This window comes from Choloepus didactylus, chromosome 19, assembly GCF_015220235.1.
Source record: "Choloepus didactylus isolate mChoDid1 chromosome 19, mChoDid1.pri, whole genome shotgun sequence".
Classification (NCBI taxonomy): domain Eukaryota; kingdom Metazoa; phylum Chordata; class Mammalia; order Pilosa; family Megalonychidae; genus Choloepus; species Choloepus didactylus.
In genome coordinates, this window is record NC_051325.1 from 55,877,165 (window position 1) to 55,884,641 (window position 7,477).

A 7,477-nucleotide genomic window follows, 5' to 3' on the forward strand; every position below is an offset into this window, starting at 1 on the left:
TATACAGATAGGAGTATCTCTTACTCATTTGTGTCAGTGTATAGACTGTTAACTTTTTAACAGAAAGGTTGCAGTTGGAAGTCACTGCTAATTAATGATCAATCAGAGAGAGATAAAGCAACTTTGATAATATAACGGAAGCCAATGGGAAGATGGTTTGATTTGCTAAAATTGATTGACTTGCAACTATTCAGTATATATATATTGCACAGAGTAAGGTTCACCTAGAATAGATCACATTTAACCCAGGGTCACTTCCATTTGATTTGAGTGAGTGAAACAAGACATTATAATAGCATTCCTTCTTCCACTCACCAGTAAATCTTTCCTTCCACGTTGGGGAAAGATTTTTTCCATGAGTATCTACGTTAGTCAAAGAATGCACCTTCTTGGAAACCTGTCTACCTTCATTAAATGGCTTTCAGAGCACACAATGCAACTGAATCACGTGCATTATTCAAATGGTTTCCAATGCGCTTGAGGAAAAGGAGATGTATTCAGATGGGAGTGATTTTAAGTAGCTCATCTGCACCACAGGAAATTCATTTCTCCTTTGATTCTTATGACATTTCACAGGAGACATATGTATTTCTAGTCCCTATGTAGTTTTGTGGGGGGTTTTCAGCCACCAAACCTGAGTCTGGTGAATAGTCATCACACTTTTGAAAACATACACCAAATGCCTTTTTATGCTTCTCCGTTCTGACTCAAAGGTACAGTGAGATGTTTTCACTAAATGGGATTTTTTTTCTCCCACAAGGAGTTTTAGACCCTGTGTCAAATGTAATGAAATCTGTCAGTCTTTCCAGCTAGACATAGGAAACGAGGTGCAGTATGCCTCTGCCTTATTTGCCAACATTAGGTGAAAAGGGTGGAGGGTGCTTTGAAAATAGCCTGTAACTTTGGGGCTTGGATTGAAAGCACACACAATCTCTAAAGAGACGGCTGGAGTACATGCTGGAGAGAGGAAGCCTCCACAAAAAGAGCCCCCAGAATCCCTCTTGACAAGCGTTTTGCATGCAGTTAAATAGACAAATGTATTCTGCTGCCAGGATTTTGCAGGAATCATACTTGATGTCTGTCACCAAAAAAGATTCTTGGGCACTGGTGGAGCGACAAAGTATTATGCCTTAGAGCAATGGTTCTCAGCCATGAATGTGCATCAGAATCACCTGAAGGGCTTGTTAACACACCAGTCGCTGGGCTTTACTGGCAGTTTCTCAGCCCGTGGTCTGGGGTAGAGTCAGGTGATGGTGATACTGGTGGTCTGGGGATCACTCCTTAGGAACCACTGCCTTGGAGTGATCAAAAGGGTGAGCCTCATCACTCATGCTAGAGACACCACAAACCCTGCAGCAACATGGCAACCCCAGAAGCAATCATCTTAGGGAGAAATAAGGTAAAAATAAATTTTCTCATTTCCCCACAACTCCTAGCTTCCTGGGCATGCCTAATCAGCAGTCCTCTTTCCTCTCCTTGTTTGTGAAACTATACTTTCAGCACCTCCCATCTTGTTTTCCATCTCATGAAAAACCAGCAGCTCACAGAATGCATTATAGGAGCTAATGCTTTAGGCTTAGGGTACCAAAGGTGATTCAAGTCAATGAACAGAGCCTCCAGTTATGATTCCTATGTACATTCGCAACCGATACATTCTTGGTGCTAGCAACTATTAACATTTTCTCAGCACTTCAGAGATTTCCACTTGACCCCCAAAGTGAGCCAACTCTGGGCTCCATGGGTCTATAACGTGCATTGTGTACCATTGCTAATAAACATTTACAACGTGGCATGCACAGGCCTGGCTCCATAAGGCCCATTTGTGAGAGCACAGCGACTGATGCTGTATTTAGGCCAGCATCTTACACCACATTAAATAGATTGGTTTGTTCTTATTACATTGCTTTGTCACTTGCATTTGCATCTCCAACAGTTCCTACACCCCAGCACAATAGTTAGGGATGCTGAAGTGACCACAACTTTTCCCAATTCTCAGGAGCAATATTTGGAAAGGAAAGTACCGGAGCCTGAACAAAGTAGAGAGCAGCAAGAGCACGTTGTTTCTTTCCATTCAGCCACTCTGCAGTCTTCCTGTTTCTGCACCTAGAAACAGCTATTTAGACACAAGATGCTAGTTCAGCCTTGTCAAAGTCTGAGTGGGTAGAGAACTATATCTTGAAATCTTGGCCCTTACCTATCTTCTCTGCTAAGAGGGGCATTGCTTAGTTTAAATTTTGGCTGTTGTACTTCATGGTATAGCAGCTTTTCTACATATGCAGAAAGGGCGTGTTTATGAACCTGCACCCACTGTGCATTTGTCTATTTTTATACATGCATATTACATAGCAATAGGGATTTTATGCATGGAATAAAACTATTTCCCCCAATTTCACTCGGTTTCTCCTTCTCCTGAATAATTCAGCTCCTATATGGACTTCATGGACTTTTGCTTGATGAATTCACTACTCTGAGCTTTCCCTTTCATTGGAATTTTTAATCAGATTGAAACCCATCACGTTGAGATCAAAGCTGAGAACGATGATGTTACCAATCTATGTTTTAGCCAAAGGATGTTCCTTGTAGTGCACGTCCTCAAATCGCTTAGTCGCTTGCTAAAGTATAAGAGAATTTATGATGCTAAATAAAACCGGGGGGAAAAAAAGATGTTTTAATAAGATGAAAATCCAAATGTTAAAATAATGAGCCATCTGCATGGGTGGTCCTCTCTTGAGAGAGATGCCAAGAGCTTTGCCATCTGTGAAACATTTACCAGCTGTTTCCTTCCCTTTTTTGTGAGAACATAAGAAATCCTTGCAGTCGGTGATTCTAAGTGATACATCATAGGGAAGAAAACAGGTTTGCCCAACTTCAGGAAGGCTGGACTCGGCTGAATTAACCAAATAACACTTTTGGCAACCGCAGAGGTTACCCCAATGTGCCACCTTCTTCCCAAATCTTCCCTTTCTGAACCTCAACGGAGAACACAGGCCGAGGAGAAAGGAACGGGAATGAGTAACACCCCACGAGGTCCTTTAGAGCCGAGAGTTTTCAGGAGAAGCTGAGCCTGCTCACTCCACTGCCTCCAGGCTGGAGTATTCAATACCTTCTGAGTATGCAAGCAAGGTTTGGGCTAAATTGTAATCTGCCTGAAATGGGGAAAGGTGTCTAAAGCAGTCCAAATATTTTTGAACATGTCTTTCCTTTTCCTTTCTCTTCTCTGATCACTGTTTCACATATCTGCCAGTCAGCCCTGTATCCCTGCTGCTTTTGCCCTGACAAGTGCCTTATCTAGGTTGCTTGAGTTCTGTATGGTCTTAGGATGTGAGCAGAGTACTATGCATGATTTCAACTTTGCAGCTGGCTCTGATCCGAGGCAATGTTCCCAGCAATAAAATACTCACAGTGTGGGGTGCTGAGCTATTGCAGCCTTCCTCGTTTCCTCCTTTTTACCTCCCTGTTCTGTAGCCAGAATCTGACAGAATTTTATTTTTTTCTCCGACTGCCATCTTTGCTACTTCATTAACTGTCAAATGTATTTCAGGGAACATAACCCAACATGAAGGTTTAGTTAACGAATGTAAAGTCTTTCAGATGCACCCCTTAGGTGTCATTCCTGAGGATTTTAGGAAAGCTTTAGGTCATTTTTCAAAAAAAATAATTTTTCTAAGGCCATATGCAATGAAATGGGGGGCAGGGGTGAGTCTGTGGACCACGGCTGCTCCGCTCCAGTGCCTCAGTGTTTAGCCAAATCTTAGGGGAGAAAAAATCAAGATACGAGGTTTCTCTCTGGAAAGCCCAAGAGTCTCCAACAACAATATTGACGGCATTCTCTAACGGGCAATTTCACATCTCAGACTACAGGGGTGCACACCGTGAGGACCCCATTTCACATAGAGTAAGAACATAAAGGAATTTTTCTAGGTCACTCAGTGAAGCAGTTATTCTTGCTTTCCAGCCCAAGGGAAATTTCTGAGTGCTTCGTCTCTTAGTCCCTTAACCATTCATTGAGGGCCTCCTAGACTCAAAGCACTATACCAGCCTTCGAGAGATACTGAGAACAAGGCAGCAGGGCCCCTGCTTGCATGGAGCTGATAGGTTTGTGGTGGGGCCAATGAAACAAAACTTGAAATAAAGGGGAATGCTACTAAGCGAATGGTTCTCAGCCAGGGGTGATTTTGTAATCCCCAGGGAACGTTTGGCAATGTCTGGAGACACACTGGGTTGTCACAACTGGCAGAGGGTGGGGGGACACTGGCATTTAATGTACAGAGGCCAGCGATGCTGTGCAACATCCCACAATGCACAGGGGCAGTTCCTACAACAGAGAAATATCCAGTCCTACATGGCAATAGTGCTGCAGTTGAACAACTCTGCACTAAGCTAACATCTGAAGTGGGAACAGGGGTGATCCAGGTGAAAGGGATGGATGGATTGGGGAGACATAGAGACCAGCCTGTGTGAAGACCAGGGGAGAGTTAACAGTACAATCAGGTAACTGTGTGAATTACCAGGACAATCATCAGATTTCTGGCTTGGAAGCCTAGGTTGTTGAAGAGAAACACCCAGAGAAGGTGTCTCCACCTTGTACCGCAGCCCCTCTGTCTACGTCACACCTTGAAAGTTGTGTGTAGCACTTGTACTTCACAAGCCAACATCTTCACAATGAGTGTGTCTGATTTACATTTCCCAACAATCCTGTGTTGCAGTTGAGGAAATGATAGACCAGGATCCACAAAATTGCTGCAACCACCTGAATAAAAGTTACCGATGAGAGTTCCCTGCCAGCCTTCCATTTCCAGACAGGTAGATCTAGATCCAAATTTATATAGGTTCAAGTAGATTATGAATAGGTTACATATTTATATATAATTATACCCTCTTACAATACATATAGTCAGGCAAGCAGATTTATTTTATTATGTTTACTAATTGAAATGAGCATCAGTACCGAACACCTAAAGTTATTTTTAAACCAAAATGTGCTTATCTTAGGCTGGTGAGTGCTTTCCATGTATTGCCACCCACCTCTCCCAGGAAATGTACCTTTCTAATTATGTTTGGGTCACCTAGTATTTTTTTAATGCTTTCCATGGCATGCAATATTAGAGTGGGACCCATCAGTGATTATAATTGGGACAGGCATAATCCACAGAATAAATAAGAGTAACACTGTGGACACTGAGAACCTCTTCTGTGATTTCTTGCCATCTTTCCAACACTGTGAGTGAGCTGATAGTGGTATGTCTGCCAGAATATATAAAAGGAAGAAAATAAGCTTTAGAGACAAGCAGACAGAGGCTCACACCATGTCTTACTTGCTGGGTGGTCTTTGGCATGTTAGTTAAACTCTCTGAGCCACAGAGTCCCTTACTTACTTATAAAGTTGAGCCAGCAATATATTTTCATATGGTTTTTGTGAAGAGTCAATAAGATTAGGCATATATTTAAGCCTAGTTCCTGGTATACATAGAATAATGGTTCAAAATGGTAACTATTTTCATATATTATCAAGGTTCCAGAAAATAGTTTAGGGAATGGGATGCAGAGCTAACACTATCCAGGTTTAGCCCCTGTACAATAAGTGATCTTTATTCTTTTAATAATTTAAGTGACTTTTAATTCCACCTTTCTTAGCTACTTAGGAAGATAGGATAGTGTAGCTCAAAAATAGTGGGGAGAGAATTGGAATGAACAGTGATTATGAATCTTGGGTCACCATTTTACTATTTGTGTCAGACAGGGCAGGTTATATTTAACCATTTTGAGCATCACTTTGCTTCACTGTACAATGACCGACATAATGGTTACTTTGTTGGTTTGTGGAGGGGGTGCAGTAGGAAAACGAACGTATGCTCCTATCAAGCTTGACCATGTGACTTGCTTTGGTCAACTAAACATGAACAAAAATAGCAGTTGTTACTTGAGCAACAGCTTGTAAGAGCCAGCTCTTTTTTCCCTCCAAATCCCCATCAGGGGCCCCAGAGCGAAGGGACAGTGGAGTTAGAGCTGCAGCTGATCTACGACAGATCGATAGCATTAGCAAGAGCATGACTTTCATAGTAGCCACTGAGATTGAGGCGTCGTTTCTTACTGCCTCATAACCTGGCCTTTCACGTAGAAGGGAACGTGTTGAGCACAATGACCAGCAGGCGGAAATAAAATGGTGACTTCCTTTTTCATTGCCTCACAGAAGAAGAAAAAGAAAACCATTGCCAGTGCTCTGCTGCTCTCTGACCTTGTCCTTCCTTTAGTTGAATGATATTTACTGATTTTGCTTTTTGTTTCCTCTGCTCCAAGGTCCTCTTTGGAGTCACAGCACAGGTGCTGAGAGAATGCGGGTTGTGTTCTCACTTCTCCCCATCCCCTCGGCACCCCCTGCCCCACAGCTCAAGGACACCAGGCCCTTGGGATTGCGAACCACCTCCATTCCATACCAGGATTGTATGGAATTTTTTTTCATACACACATCAATCTGTGCTGAACTGGGAAAGCAGATTGGAGTCACCAACCCCTTCACACTAGCAAACTTCTGAAGAATCTCATTCCATCACAGTTTTCCTCTAAACAAGTCCCTGATTTCACAGATTCAAGAAGCCAGGACTGAGGCAGCTACACAAAACCCACTAGACTTTTCCAGTTGAAATCCCAATGCCCAGAATCATGTCTGGGAGAGAAAGAAAATTGGCCCAATTTGGTGTTACATTTTGCACCACTTCCACTCCTTTCTTAATTCATACAAGGTCAAAATAACAAATTCCTCCAAAAGGCATTTTACCAAAGGAAAATAGGAAAGTGAAGAGTGGCAAGCCACTTACGAAAACCTGGTTAGATTTTCATATTTGAGTAACTAATATAGTAGGTGCAGTTGAGACATACATCATATCTAGAGAAGAAAATATCAGGGCTTTCTGCAAGAAGCACTGTTTCCTTGAAATTCCCACTACAGGCATCAGATTCTTGATTGTAATAGTCTATTGTAAGGGCCAGTGTGGTAGATTGAATTATATTTCTCCTCAAAAGATATATTCTTAATCTGAGTTCCGGTGGGTGTTTCCACGTCTCTCCTGGGCAATCATGTGCTCAACTAAAATTTGGGAATTCCATTGTTGTAAAAAAATTTTAAAAAGTGGAGTGGGATCTGGAAGAATATATATTGGTGAACAGCGAGCAGTCTTCTGTATGTACCATAATGGAAAGGGCCTTGGGCTGTGTAGTTAGATGATCCAGTTTCAAATCCTGGCTCCACACCTTACTAGCTGTGTTATTATTGGGGATTATTTAACCTTTCTGCACCTTAGCTCCTTCATCCATAAAATGAAGATAATAGTAATCTCCACTCTTGGCTCTCTATTTTGTAAGTTCTGTGTACATCTCACTCACCCTCACTAGCAATAGAAATCTAAACAATCAACTACGCATCTCACTTCAAACCCAGGCTAACCTATCCAGGGCAGCAAAGGAGTGAGTGTTCAACACA